Source organism: Eptesicus fuscus, chromosome 15 (assembly GCF_027574615.1).
Source record: "Eptesicus fuscus isolate TK198812 chromosome 15, DD_ASM_mEF_20220401, whole genome shotgun sequence".
Classification (NCBI taxonomy): Eukaryota; Metazoa; Chordata; class Mammalia; order Chiroptera; family Vespertilionidae; genus Eptesicus; species Eptesicus fuscus.
In genome coordinates, this window is record NC_072487.1 from 77026101 (window position 1) to 77040267 (window position 14167).

The 14167-nt window shown below is 60.3% G+C and overlaps 1 pseudogene; it reads left to right on the forward strand.

Annotated features, from left to right (window-relative positions):
* The first annotated feature begins 3516 nt into the window (after nt 1-3516).
* On the forward strand, nt 3517-9744 carry LOC129151593 (bile salt-activated lipase-like; annotated as a pseudogene).
* The last annotated feature ends 4423 nt before the right edge of the window (nt 9745-14167 follow it).

Consider the following 14167-nt stretch of genomic DNA (forward strand, 5'->3'; position numbering starts at 1 on the left):
CTGAAGGGTTCCGGGTTCAACTCTGGTGAAGGGTACATGCCTGGGTTGAGGGCTGGATCCGCAGTGTGGGGCTTGCAGGAGGCAGGCGATCAATGATTCTCTCTCTTCATTGATGTTTCTATTTCTCACTCCCTCTCCCTTCTTCTCTGAAATCAATAAAAATATATTTAAAAATAAACCATTGGGGTAAAATACACATAACAGAAAATACTCTAGTTTAACAATTTATAAGACTTCAGTTCAGTGATATTAATTGCAATCACACTAATATGCTACCATCACCCCTCTGTAGTTCCAAAACTTTTCATCGCTCCAAACAGAAACTGTGTACCCATTCCCAGTAATTCCCGTCCCTCCAGTCCTGTTAATATATTCTACTTCCTGTCTCAATCTATTTGCTGATTCTATATTTTCTGTCTCTTTTTTAAAATTGATTTTGTTTTCAGAGAGGGAAGGAGAGAGAGAAACATGGATCTGATAGATACCCCAGAGACCTGGTGCAGGAAATACGTGCACTGATGGGTCCCTAGGCCTGGCCGGTGACCAGGGCCAATTGGGGCCTCCCCTCCCCACCCCGCCCATACCCTCACCCCCTGCTGTCTGCCAATCAGGGCCTTTCTTCATTCCGCGCCGCTCCCTGGTGGTCAGTACACACCACAGGGAGCCGTTGAAACTCCTACTTGGTCAGACTCCTGTGGGAACAATTTCCACATTAGCCTTTTATTATAGAGGATGGACCGGCTCCCTCCTGCTCGGCCCCTACTGGGGATTGAGGCCTGCATGTGCATTGACTGAAGAGGCAAAGTACGACCTGTTGGCGCATGGGAAGACGCCCAACTAACTGACCACACGGCCGGGCTATTTGGTTTATTTTACTTTGAAAATGTATATATTTTTTATTTCAGAGAGGAAGGGAGCAGGAGAGAGAGCCAGAAACATCCATGATGAGAGAGAACCATTGTTTGGCTGCCTTCTACACACACTCTACTGGGAATCAGGCCCACAACCCGGGCACGGGCCCCTGTCTAGAATCGAACCTGGGACCCTTCAGTCCACTGATGGAACCACTGAGCCAAACCAGCTGGGGCCTATTTTATTTATTTGTAAATTTGATTTTATTGTTGATGTCTGCCATTTCCCCTTCTCCCCCTCTCCAGCCAGCTCCCACCCTACCCCACCGCAGGTCTTCCCCTGTCTATTGCCTGTGTCCAGGGGCCCGGCATCGATGCACAGAAATTCTGGACTCATCTCTTCCCGCCCTCCCTCCACCTTCACTCTGAGATCTGTCCTTCTGTTCCATGCGTCCATGTCTATGGTTCTGTTTATTCGTCAGTTTATTTGGTTCATTGGATTCCACATGAGTGAGATCATGTGATACTTGTCTTCCTCCCACTGGCTTATTTCGCTCAGCGTGGTACTCTCCAGGTCCCTCCCGCTGTCTCAAAGGGTCACAGTTCCTTCTTTTTATTGCTGTTTAGTAATCCCTGGTGGAAATGTACCACAGCTTTTTATCCACTCGTCTACTGATGGGCACTTGGGCTGTTAACAAACGCACCCTCAAGCCCTTTGCTCCCCGGTCCTCACCCTCCCGGCCCGGCCTGCCCGGCTCCTGCTGCCCACTGTCCTGCCGCCTCCCCACTCCATCCCAGGAGACCTGGGCTCTGGGTCAGTGGGCAGCCAGCTTGGCCGGTGTCTGTGGATCCATGTGGTGCTGGGGCAGCCCCAGGCGTGACGTCAGCCGGGCTGTGGCCTGCGGACAAGCACCGGCTCCTGGTAGCGAAGGGCTGTGGGGCCCAGATGAGGAGGAGCTGGCCGGGGAGGGCTGTGCTGTCCCCGGACCCTGAACGCACCCCCAGCCCTGGAGAGGGCAGTGCTGCCAACGCCACAAAGGCAGAACCCCGGGCTTTGTCCCTGGAGCTTCCTCTGGGTCCCGAGTGAGACACGCTCCCCGAGCCACACGCGCCCTTCTGCTCTCACACACTCCGCTCAGCTCTCCCTCCTTCTGCCTTTCCGCGTCCCCATTATCCCTGTCTCTCCTCTGTCTCTCCGCGTCCTCATTATCCCTGTCTCTCCTCTGTCTCTCCGCATCCCCATTATCTCTGTCTCTCCCTCTGTCTGTGCCCCTCTCTCTGTATCTCCCTCTGTCTCTCCCTCTGTCTGTCTCTCCCTCTGTCTGTCTCTCCCTCTGTCTGTCTCTCCCTCTGTCTGTCCCTCCCTCTGTCTCTCCCTCTGTCTCTCCCTCTGTCTGTCTCTCCCTCTGTCTGTCTCTCCCTCTGTCTCTCCCTCTGTCTGTCTCTCCCTCTGTCTGTCTCTCCCTCTGTCTCTACCTCTGTCTCTCCCTCTGTCTGTCTCTCCCTCTGTCTGTCTCTCCCTCTGTCTCTCCCTCTGTCTGTCTCTCCCTCTGTCTGTCCACCTCTCTGTCTGTCTCTCCCTCTCTCTGTCTCTCCCCTGTCTATCTCTCCCTCTGTCTCTCCCTCTGTCTGTCTTTCCCTCTGTCTATATCTCCCTCTGTCTGTCCCTCCCTCTGTCTGTCCCCCTCTCCCTCTGTCTCTCTGCTGTGCCCCAGGTCGTGGTGCATTTCTGAAGCCAGGAGCTTCCTCTTCCTCAGGGAAGCCACCAGGCTGGGCGGGAGCCCCCTCCCTCCCCACCTGTGCCCGCCTGAGCCTCCAGTCCTGCCTCCCAGGGCTGCTGGTGCTGAGTGTGAGGTGTGCCCTCCCTGAGGGCAGGATCACCCCCCTGTGCTGCTCTGGGACCCCACACCCAGCTCGGCTGCTCACCAGTGGGCCCTCGGACCCAGGCGCAGCCAGGTGTCTGCCCAGGAGCACACAGCCCTCTCTGTCCCGGAAGCCACACGCCCATGCCCTATGACCTCCCTTTGCTGAGCTCCGGAGCTCCAGGTGGGGGCCAGGCAGGGCCTGGAGGGAAGCAGGCCCACTTCTCTGGGGTGAGCCCGGGCCCTTGTAAAGGAGCCACCACGCAGGGCACTGTGCTCCCAGCTGAGCCCCTGTACCCCTGGCCTGGGCCACCTGACTATTCCCAGTGACCGGCCCAGGGGCACTGTGGGCACCAGGCACCCGGATAGCAGGTCCTGGGCAAGGAGGACCATCCCTGCACCCGTGCGCACGTGTGTGCGTGTGTGTTTATGTGTGTGCACGCATCTCCATGACCTTGGCCCAACCTGAGCCCGCCTGGAAAAGGAAGCTATTATGTGTGTGTGTGTCTCTGCCCACACCTGCATGAACTTGGCCCTGAGCCCGCCTGGAAATGGCAGCTATGGAAGCCTGTGTGTGTGTGTGTGTCTGACTGTGTGTGTGCCCGCACCGGCATGACCTTGGCCCTGAGCCTGGCTAGAAAGGACAGCTATTCTGCCTGATAGAAGGGGCATAAGGAGGAGGAGGGGAAGGGAAACAGCCACAGGCAGCTGCCAGCCCCGGCTCCCGGATGTCTCCCGGATGGCTCCTGCCCCATAAATACCCACGCACAGAGGCAGGGCCACCCCAGGTAGGCACACGCACCATGGGGCGCCCGGAGCTGGCTGTCCTAGGCCTCGCCTGCTGCTTGGCAGTAGTGAGCGCAGCAAAGGTAAGTGAGAGCCCACGGACACGGCAGGGGCCCGTCTGCTCCCCTAACCCGGCCTGGGACCTGGGACAGCTCCGCGGAGGGGGCAGGCAGGTGGGCGCTGGCACAAAGAGCTCCTGAGAGCCCACAGCCAGCCCAGCGCTTCCCTGGCCCTTCCTCTGCGCTCCTGCCTTCACGCTCACAGGCTGGCGCCGCGCAGCTGACAGCCAGGACGCCCAGGAGCTCCAATGTCAGGACCAGGAGGAAGGGCTGGCCAGGCGCTCCAGGGCACACAGGGGCCCTTTCTCCAACACAAACAAGGCCCCTGCCCCGCAGCCCCAGAGTCACTGGGCCCTCAGGGCTGATCTGCGCATCTGCCTGGGCCTCCAGGGCCCTGGGCTCTCCCTCTGCCCGGGGGTGGCCATGGCCCGGCTCAGAAGGGCGCTGGGCCCTGAGCAGGCCGGCAGTTTGCCCATCACAGCCCCGGCGTCGGAACAGGAGTCTGGACCTCGGTCTGGTTCAACACGGAGCCCCGACCCGGCCCCTGAGAGGGGGAGACCCCGACCTGCTTGCCAGTGGCTGGGCCCCTCCAGGGGGAGTCGGGAGCCTCGGGGCACCTACAGGATCTCTTCCCTCAGGGCCCTGCCAGGGGTGAGGGCGGGGCTTCCACAGGAACCCACAGCTCCAGACAGGCGTGACTAGGGGCCCCTCCTGGAGGCTGTCTGGACCCCTAGAACCTGCTGGGGTTGCCACCCCCCGCTGGCCCGCCCCGCCTGCGCCCCTGAGCCTGCCCTCTCCCCAGCTGGGCGTGGTGCACACGGAAGGGGGCTTCGTGGAGGGCGTCAACAAGAAGCTCGGCCTCTTGGGCATCGGCGGCCGCTCTGTGGACATCTTCAAGGGCATCCCCTTCGCCGCCCCGCCCCAGGCCCTGGAGAACCCCCAGCGGCACCCCGGCTGGCAAGGTGGGAGTGGGGGGGTAGGGGCTGGGCTGGCCCTGTGCCTGGGGTGGCGGTGGGGTCACCATCCTCACACCAGCTCCTCTGGTCACCCACAGGGACCCTGAAGGCTAAGGAGTTCAAGCAGAAATGCCTGCAAGTCACTCTCACCCAACTGAACACCAGGGGCTCCGAGGACTGCCTCTACCTCAACATCTGGGTCCCGCAGGGCCGGAAGGAAGGTGCATCCCCCACCCCATTCTCTATAGGTCCCCGAACCTGCAGAAAGCGCCCAGGCAGCTAGAGGCCCAGCCCTGCCCCGCCCCTTGGGTGTGTGGGCTCCAGAGCTGAAATTCCCTGAAACAAGCACCCAGAGGGGATGGGGGGGGGCAGCTGGGACCACCGGGCCTGTCTCCTGTCTCAGTTTCCCAGAACCTGCCTGTCATGATCTGGATCTTTGGAGGAGCCTTCATCTTTGGGTCCGGCCAAGGGTTCAACTTCTTCAGTGACTACCTGTACGACGGGGAGGAGATGGCCACGCGGGGCAACGTCATCGTGGTCACCTTCAACTACCGCCTCGGGCCGCTGGGCTTCCTCAGCACTGGGGACGCCCACCTGCCAGGTGTGCCGGGCGCCTGGGCCGGGGGTGAGGGAGCTGGTGGGGGGCCCTTCAGCATCGCATTCTCCCAACAGCTCCTGACAGTCTCCCAGAAAGACCCAGAATTCTACTGGCAGCGCAGGAAGCTGGGGATGGACAGTGAGACACAGGAGCTCATAGGCAGGTGTAGCGAGAGAAGAGGCTGCCCGCCAGCCAGGCAGGGACCCAGGGAGACCAGGGAGCGGGGACAGCGACCCAGGGAGACCAGGGAGTAGGGACAGGGACCCAGGGAGACCAGGGAGCGGGGACAGGAACCCAGGGAGACCAGGGAGCAGGGACAGGGACCCAGGGAGACCAGGGAGTGGGGACAGGGACCCAGGGAGACCAGGGAGCGGGGACAGGGACCCAGAAAGAGACAGAAGATGAGACACTGAAGTGGTGACTCAGGGGACACAAAGCCGTAGGACAGACAGACAACAAGAGGGACGGTGTCAGGGAGAGAGGTGAGCAGCCTGGCCCTCCTGCTGCTGGTCCCCTGCCTGAGCCCCACCCCCTCCAGCACCTCATTCCACAGCCTCCTGGGACCCGCCGTGCGCCATCCTGGGGCTTGACAGGGGTTTCCACATGGAGGAAGCTCTCCCCCCACCCCAGTCCCTCATGGGCTCCCCCACCCGCCCCAGGTAACTACGGCCTTCGGGACCAGCACATGGCCATCGCGTGGGTGAAGAGGAACATTGCGGCCTTCGGGGGGGACCCCAACAACATCACCATCTTTGGGGAATCAGCCGGAGGTGCCAGCGTCTCTCTGCAGGTCTGGTGACCCCAGAAGGGTGGGCCTTCATCCCACGGTGATGGGGGGCCAAGAGGGGGGTTGACAGGAGCTGAGAGAGCTGATGTGAACCGGGGAGGTGATGGGAAGTGGGGGAGCTGACGGGGGGCTGGGGTAGCTTTTTGGGTCTGGGGGAACTGATGGAGGCTGTGGAAGCTGTTGGGAACTGGGGGACCTGTTGGGGGCTGGGGGACCTGATGGGGGCTGTGGGGACAGCATGAAGCTAACAGACTGGCTGTCGCTAGTGGAGCCCGGGTGGGCAGGAGAGGCGAGGCCATGGTGACAAGACCCTGTGTGTCGCAGACCCTCTCTCCCTACAGCAAGGGCCTCATCCGGCGAGCCATCAGCCAGAGCGGCGTGGCGCTGTCCCCCTGGGCCATCCAGAAGGACCCTCTGTCCTGGGCTAAGCAGGTAACGGGGCGTTGTGGACAGCGGGGGAGGAACGGGAGGGTTACATCCTTTACATGCCCTGTCCCAGTCCCCATGGCATTGGCCTTGCTCTGGCCTCACCCACCTGTCTCCCCCCAAACCCCCAGATCGCCAAGAATGTGGGCTGCCCCCTGGACAATACCGCCAGGATGGCCGAGTGTCTGAAGGTCACCGACCCCCGGGCATTGACGCTGGCCTATAAGATACCCCTGGTGCGCAACGAGTGTGAGTGGGGCTCCACATGGGGGGACAGAGCAAGGACTGAGGGGCTGCTGCCGGGCCTGTCACCCGCTCATGGCGTCCCTGGGAGCCCAGTGCTGCCAGGGCCCTCAATGTCTCCGTGGCCTCGACTGGCTGTGCCGCGGGCGCCATCCCTCCCTCTGATCCTCCCTGGGTCCTGACCCCTTTGGGAAGCTGGTGCACCTTGTCCCCCAACAATGGGCAGAAACGGTCATTTGCACCCACTCTTAGGGAGCTCAGGCGCAGTGGCTGTCAGCGGGACGGTGTGGCCCAGGGAGCCTGTGGCAGTCTGCACACAGTCCGGGCTGCCACCCTGGGGAGAGGGGACATCGGGCAGACGGGGCCAGGGAAGCTGCTCCACACGCGCAGGGCAGCCCAGGACATGGAATGATCCGGGCCCCATGTCAGGGGACAGGCTGAGGACCCTGGTCTGGATACGAGGAGGCAGGAGCTGTCCCCGGGCCTTGGGCCTGGCAGGCGGGCTCTGGAAGGTGCGCGGACCCCTGCTCTTCACGCAGACCCCTTCCTGTACTACCTGGGCCTCCTGCCTGTCATTGATGGAGACTTCATCCCCGACGACCCCATCAACCTTTTCGCCAACGCGGCCGACATCGACTACATCGCTGGCACCAACAACATGGACGGCCACCTCTTTGCCAGCTTTGACCTGCCGGCCATCAACGTGGACATACTGACCGTCACAAGGTGAGTAGCGCGCAGGCCAGGGCAGTCCCTGAAGGCCTGTTGGGGAGGCATCAGCTGGAGAAGGAGGCCAGGAGGTATAGCGGGCCATGTGCCGGACCCTGGCAGGGGGTGGGAGGATGCTTCCCGCTGGCTTGTCCAGTGCCGGCTTGTCCCCGCAGGGAGGACTTCTTCAAGCTGGTCAGCGGGTTCACCATGGCCAAGGGGCCCAGAGGTGCCAACGCCACCTTTGACTTCTACACGGCGTCCTGGGCCCAGGACTCCTCCCAGGAGGCCAAGAAGAAGACGGTGGTGGACTTTGAGACCGACATTGGCTTCCTGATGCCCACGAAGAGGACCGTGGCCCTGCACAGAGCCAGCGCCAAGTGAGGGCCGGGGCAGGGGAGGCCCTCCTGGGTCACCCACCTGCCTAGCAAGGCCTCCCTGGTGGGCGGCTCAGGGCGTTAGGGGGGCCCAGGAAAGCCATTATAGGGTCCCAGTGGTGCCTGCACCATCTGCCTTGCCCAGGCCTGAGGAGACTGGAGAAGGGCCCTCCTCACCTCCCAGCTCAGGGGCCTTTACAGAGCCCTCCTCCTGCTACTGGGAAACCCCGGTTGGGCTCGGGCTGCCTGTCCCTGTGTCCAGTAACGAAGGCCGGTGGCATCCTATGAGGCCTTTATTGAGAAGGCAGCCAAGCAAGACAGGGCGCTTACAAGCATCAAATCCTGTGATCCAGCAGGTGCAGGGACAGGACTAGAAAGGGGAGGAGCCTGGGGTGCTATGTGCAGCCCTGGGGTCCCCAGACCTCAGCGATTATAGTCATCACACGAGGTGATGTGGATGAGATGCTGTGGATGAGATGATGTGGATGAGATGATGTGGATGAGATGATGTGGATGAGATGATGTTTTCACTCCTGGTGGGTATGTCTGTCCCTGCTTATCGGGTCTGCTTGCTGGATTCACACCCAAGTCATCTCCTCATTGCTTTGCACAGGCCTTCAAAGGAAATTTAAGAAAACTTAACCCCTATTCACATCAGTGTACGTGTTCTAAGTATACTGATGAAAATGATAGGGTTACTTTTCAGATTAAGTCAGGTGCTCTATCCACCAGGTTGTAAGTCCCCCATTCACTCAGCCCACAGGCCTCCCCTGCAGTGTCTGCAGCCTCCCCGCAGCCCCCAGGCTGAGGGGGACAGACACAGGGGGATGCTCTCTGTTGTGGGTTTGGAGTTGGCCAACATTCAAAACAACTCTGGCCTGCGGCCACCTGGTCAACCTCCAGCGAAAATGAAAAGGAAGTTAGGGATGCTTCCTCGGAAGGGAGAGAGAACGATGCCCGGGAAGAGTAGGCAGAAAGCTTGTCGCAACTACAGGAACTTGAGCTCTTCATGGGGCGGCACAGCTCTGTTCCCGGCGAAGACACAAATTCATCTGCGGAGAAAAGGGGGGAAGACGCCTCGATAAGTTTTGTGGAGCGAAGAGTGAATGCACCTGAAATCCCAGAACCACAACCCCCGGCCTTCCCTTCCGGGTGCAGGGACCCAGGGCCCTCCTGAGTCCGGGGATTTCCCGGCCCCGCCCTGCTCTCCCCATGGCCTCCCTCCAGGGCCCAGCTCTGGGTGGGCAGTCCAGGTGAGCTCCCTGCCAACCTGGGCCGTGTCCCTCCCTCCTCAGGAGTGCCCGGACCTACACCTACCTGTTCTCCCACCCCACTCGCATTCCGTTGTTACCCAGCTGGGTGGGCGCGGACCACACCACTGACCTCCAGTATGTGTTTGGGAAGCCCTTCGACAACCCCCTGGGCTACCGGCCCCAAGACAGGACTGTCTCCCGCACCATGATCGCCTACTGGACCAACTTTGCCAGGACTGGGTAAGGCGGGTGAGGCTGGGCCGGGCCTCCTGACACCTGGGCCCCACATGCCTGTCCCCTCTCCTACACTTGACCTCCCTGAGCCTCAGTACCCCCCTCTGTGTGTGAGGATAGAGCTACTGGTTGGGCACAGAACACGCACATGCCCAGCCAGTGCCCAGGACACAGTGAAGAGCCCTGGTGGTTCGGGTCAGCATGGAGGCCTCCCGTGAGCCCTCAGACCCCACACAGCCTTTCTCTCATGTGCAGGGACCCCAACAAGGGCCACTCGGCTGTGCCCACCCAGTGGGATCCCTACACCCAAGAAAACGACAACTACCTGGAGATTAACAAGAAGATGGACGGCCAGTCCCTGAAACAGCACCTGAGGAGCAGCTACCTGCAGTACTGGACCCAGACCTACCAGGCCCTGCCCACCGTGACCGGAGATGGGGCCGCCCCCCTACCGCCCTCGGACGACTCTGAGGCCATTCCCTGAGCCCCCATTGGTGACTCTGAGGAGGCTCAGATGCCCCCAGCCATTGGCGTCTAACTCACTTGCCCAGCAGGGCACAGATGAACCCCCGGGAGCCACCTCCCGCCCAGCTCTTCCTGAATAAAGCCGCATCTCTCTCTGACAACCAGCCTGCCCTCATGACCGATCCACCCGCCTGGTCTCTGACCCTGTCTGGATCCAGAAGTGGGTGCCCCCTCAGTTAACAGGAGGAGAGAGGGTCAGAGAAGGGTCAGCCCTGAGTGGGGAGCGGGCCCCGTGGGCAGTTGCCTCTGGACCAGTGGGCACAGCCTCGGCCACATCCTCGGGGTGTGGGGAGCGGGCTCTGTGTAATGGGGTCTGGGATTGGCTTGGGAGAGACACTGATTCGTCTTGAGCTGAATTCCAGGCAGAGACAGTAACGCATCCCGCTGGGCTCAGAGCAGAGGGTACCAGGGCTGGGCCGTGGGTGCCCCCCGCTGGGCCAGGGTGCTGCCCACTGGCTCTGGCAGAGTCCGGAGATGAGCGGGAGGCAGAGGTTAGACGCAGGGCCATGGCCACTTCAGCAAGGTCTGGGACCGGGCACCGCCTGCACCAAGGCTCCCCCCTCCTGACCTCACATGGCATGAGCAGTGGGCACTGTGGACACCCCGTTGTAGACAGTGACTGTGAGAAATGCTCACCTGTCCCAACTCTAATGACACTCGGAGACAGAAGTGCGGTGAAAGGAGACCTTGAATATGCTCTTGAGAACCCAAAGTAACCGGGGTCTCCTCAGACCACCTGCCGGCAGTTTGTACAGGCACCCCCGGGGGCGGGAACACAGCCCATTTATCCGGCCCCTCCTCCGGCTCCTCATTGGCTGAGTACTCCGGGCTCACCTGTTTCCTGACATGTCTACTAGGTCTTCCCATTGGGCCCTTTAAGAAAATTGGACTGAGGCCTTTTCTAGTTGCCCCCCCCCCACCCCCGTCTAGCTGAGTCCAGTGCCTCGAGGATGTCCACCTTGATGCTGGCCCATGCCCAGGGTCCTTGGTCTCACGTCCTCGTCCCTCGCCCTCCCTTCTCTGTGCCTGTGGAGATTCAGCCACCGCTCCCATCAGAAGCTGACCATGCTGGCCATTTCCTACAGTGCCAGGGCTCTAGGAGGGGCCACGTGCCCCAGGCCCTCACAGCGAGGATTCAAACCCAGGTCTGAGACTCCTAAGCTCACCGTGTCAGTTCAGAGTGGGCATGAGGGCTCAGAGGAGAAAGGGTTCCTGATTGGGGGGGAGTGTATTGCGCGGCAGCTCCAAGGACCAGCCAGCCACCCTGATGCACACGGTCCCGTGTTTCCCTGGCCAGGCGGTGGGTACAGCGGGCAGTGTTGATGCTGTTTTCCCCATCCTCCATGCCCCATCCTTTCACCTCCCCCACCAGAGGTTCCCATCGCCCACCTCCCCATGGCAGGACCACAGCACAGACCTGGACAACGAGGGCAGCCAGCCAGGGGCTGCGGGCTCTCAGGGCTCCAGCCCCTCTACCCTCAGGACAGTGAGTCTAACCTGGTGACTGCCTGAGATGGAGACCTCAGACCTCACAGCCCTGGTATCATCTGGGCCAGAGGGGAGCCAGGGAGCAGGAATCAGCACGTTTATCCTGCAAACCGACACTCACCTGGGACTCCTCAGACCACGTGCCGGCAGAGCGAGGGGGGTGGTCCAGGGCCTGGTCCTGGGAGAAATGAAGCCTGAGAAGAGCTGCAGCTCCTGGTTCCCAGGGCCCAGCTGTCACCTTCAATAAGCTGCACCCCAAATCCTTCCCTGTGGCTGGCGCAGCACGACCAGGGGTGAACCTGAGGGCGGGGGGGCAGTGAATGATTAAAGAAGACAGACAAGAGAATAACTCTGGGGCTAGTTGGGACACTGCTCTCTGATGGAGAGACAGTGCCACAGCCTGCAAGCCAAGTCTTTATATTATACTCAGCCTAGAGGCCCAGTGCACAAAATTTGTGCACCTGGGGGGGGGGGTGTCCCTCAGCCCAGCCTGCACCCTCTCCAATCTGGGATCGGGCCTAAAGGGGCATTGGACATCCCTCTCACAATCCAGGACTGCTGGCTCCCAACTGCTCGCCTGCCTGCCTTCCTGATTGCCACTAACCAATTCTGCCTGCCAGCCTGATCACCCCCTAACCACTCCCCTGCCAGCCTGATTGATGCCTAACTGCTCCCCTGCCAGCCTGTTTGCCCCTAACTGCCGTCCCCTGCATGCCTGGTCACCCCTAAGTGCCATTCCCTGCAGGCCTGATCCCCCCCAACTGCTCTCCAATGCAGGCCTGGGTCCCCCCATCTGCCCTTCCTTGCATGCTCAATCACCCCCAACTTCCCTCCTCTGCCGGCTTGGTCCCTCCCAACTGCCCTCCCCTGCAGGCTTGATCACCCCCAAGTGGCCTCCCTTGCAGGCCTGGTCCCTCCCAACTGCCCTCCCCTGCTGGCCATCTTGTGGTGGCCATCTTGTGTCCACATGGGGGAAGGATCTTTGACCACATGGGGGCAGACATCTTGTGTGTTGGAGTGATGGTCAATCTGCATATTACAATTTTATTAGATAGGATAGAGGCCTGGTGCATGGGTGGGGGCCTGCTGGTTTGCCCTGAAGGATGTCCCGGATCAAGGTGGGGGTTCCCTTGGGGCATGCGGCGGTTTGTTGGCCAGCCACACCCCCTGGCCACCCAAGCGGAGGCCCTGGTATCTGGGGGTTATTTATCTTCTACAATTGAAATTTTGTAGCCTGGAGAGGAGCCAAGCCTTCTGCTTGCTCCGTGGCAGCAGCCATTTCTGTTGGGGTTTATGTGTCTTCTATAATTGAAACTTTGTAGCCTTAAGCGGAGTCCTGGGCAGGCCATGGTGTGAGGAAAGCTTGGCTTCCTCCATTGCCAGGGGCAACCCTAGCCTCCTGCTCTTTCCAGCTCTGTGGCTGCCGCCATTTCTGTTTGGACTTGTTTACCTTGTATAATTGAAACTTTGTAGCCTTAAGTGGAGGCCTAGGCCAGCAAGGGCAGGTGGAAAGCTTGGCTTCCTCCATTGCCTGGGAAACCCAAGCCTCCCTCCTGCTCTCTGTGGGGGTAGACATCTTGGTTGGGTTTATTTGCATATTCACTCCTGATTGGCTTGTGGGTGTGGCTTGTGGGTGTGACTTATGGATGTAGCAGAGTGGTGGTTCATTTGCATATTACTCTTTTTTTAAAATATATTTTATTGATTTTTTTACTCACAGGGAGGACTCACGCCCAGGTCTGAGACTCCAAAGCTCACCATGTCAGCTCAGAGCGGGCGTGAAGGCTCAGAGGAGAGAGGGTTCCTGATTGGGGCGGGGGGGGGGAGGGTATGGTGAGGGCAGCTCCAGGGACCACCCGGCCACCCTGATGCACACGGTCCCGTGTTTCCCTGGCCGGGCGGTGGGTACAGCGGGCAGTGTTGGTGCTGTTCCTCCCCGCCCTCCCTGCCCCATCCTCCCACCTCCCCCACCAGAGGTTCCCATCGCCCACCTCCCCATGGCAGGACCACAGCACAGACCTGGACAACGAGGGCAGCCAGCCAGGGGCTGCGGGCTCTCAGGGCTCCAGCCCCTCTACCCTCAGGACAGTGAGTCTAAACTGGTGACTGCCCGAGACGGGACCTCAGACCTCACAGCCCTGGGTTCCTCTGGGCCAGAGGGGAGCCAGGGCGCAGTAATCAGCATGTTTATCCTGCAAACTCACACTCACCTGGGACTCCTCAGACCACGTGCCGGCAGAGCGAGGGGGGTGGTCCAGGGCCTGGTCCTGGGAGAAATGAAGCCTGAGAAGAGCTGCAGCTCTGGTTCCCTGGGCCCAGCTGTCGCCTTCAATAAGCTGCATTACACATTCTTCCCTGTGGCTGGCGCAGCACGGCCAGGGGTGAACCTGAGGGAGGGCAGTGAAGGATTAAAGAAGACAGACAAGAGAATCAAGCTGGGGCTAGGTGGGACGCTGCTCTCTGATGGAGAGACAGTGCCACAGCCTGCAAGAAGAGTCTTTATTTTATAGCCAGATTCCACCAGGCAAAGTGCTCAAGGTATTTACAAAGGTCTCTGGGATTTCAAATCTACTCAATTACATGCACCTGAACTCTATCAAGCTTTATTTTTGCAGCCTACCTCACTTAGCCACAGGGGACCACAGGTTTGTACCATAAAGTCAGGCTTACAACCATAACCTTTATCTATAATTGTGTTGAGAGGGCTTTGCCCTCCAAGCTTGGACTTGGCATGTGGCTTTGCCATGAGAGAACCTGCCCTCTCATTAGTCCGTGGCTTGAACCTATCCAAACGCTATAGCCGCTCTCCATACTTCCCCAGACACAACGCCGCCTGAGAGGCCTTCCCAGGACAGGGTACCCAGAGGGTTCCAATCCGTAAAGAAAGGCCCGGCCCCTGGAGAACAGTATGTGAAGTCCCCCGACAGAGGCCACTGGCCAGGACTCCCCGCCTCGCCTTCCCAGTGGCAGGCTCTGATCTGTCCACAATCCCCCACTCAGTGCTGGTGGGTTCC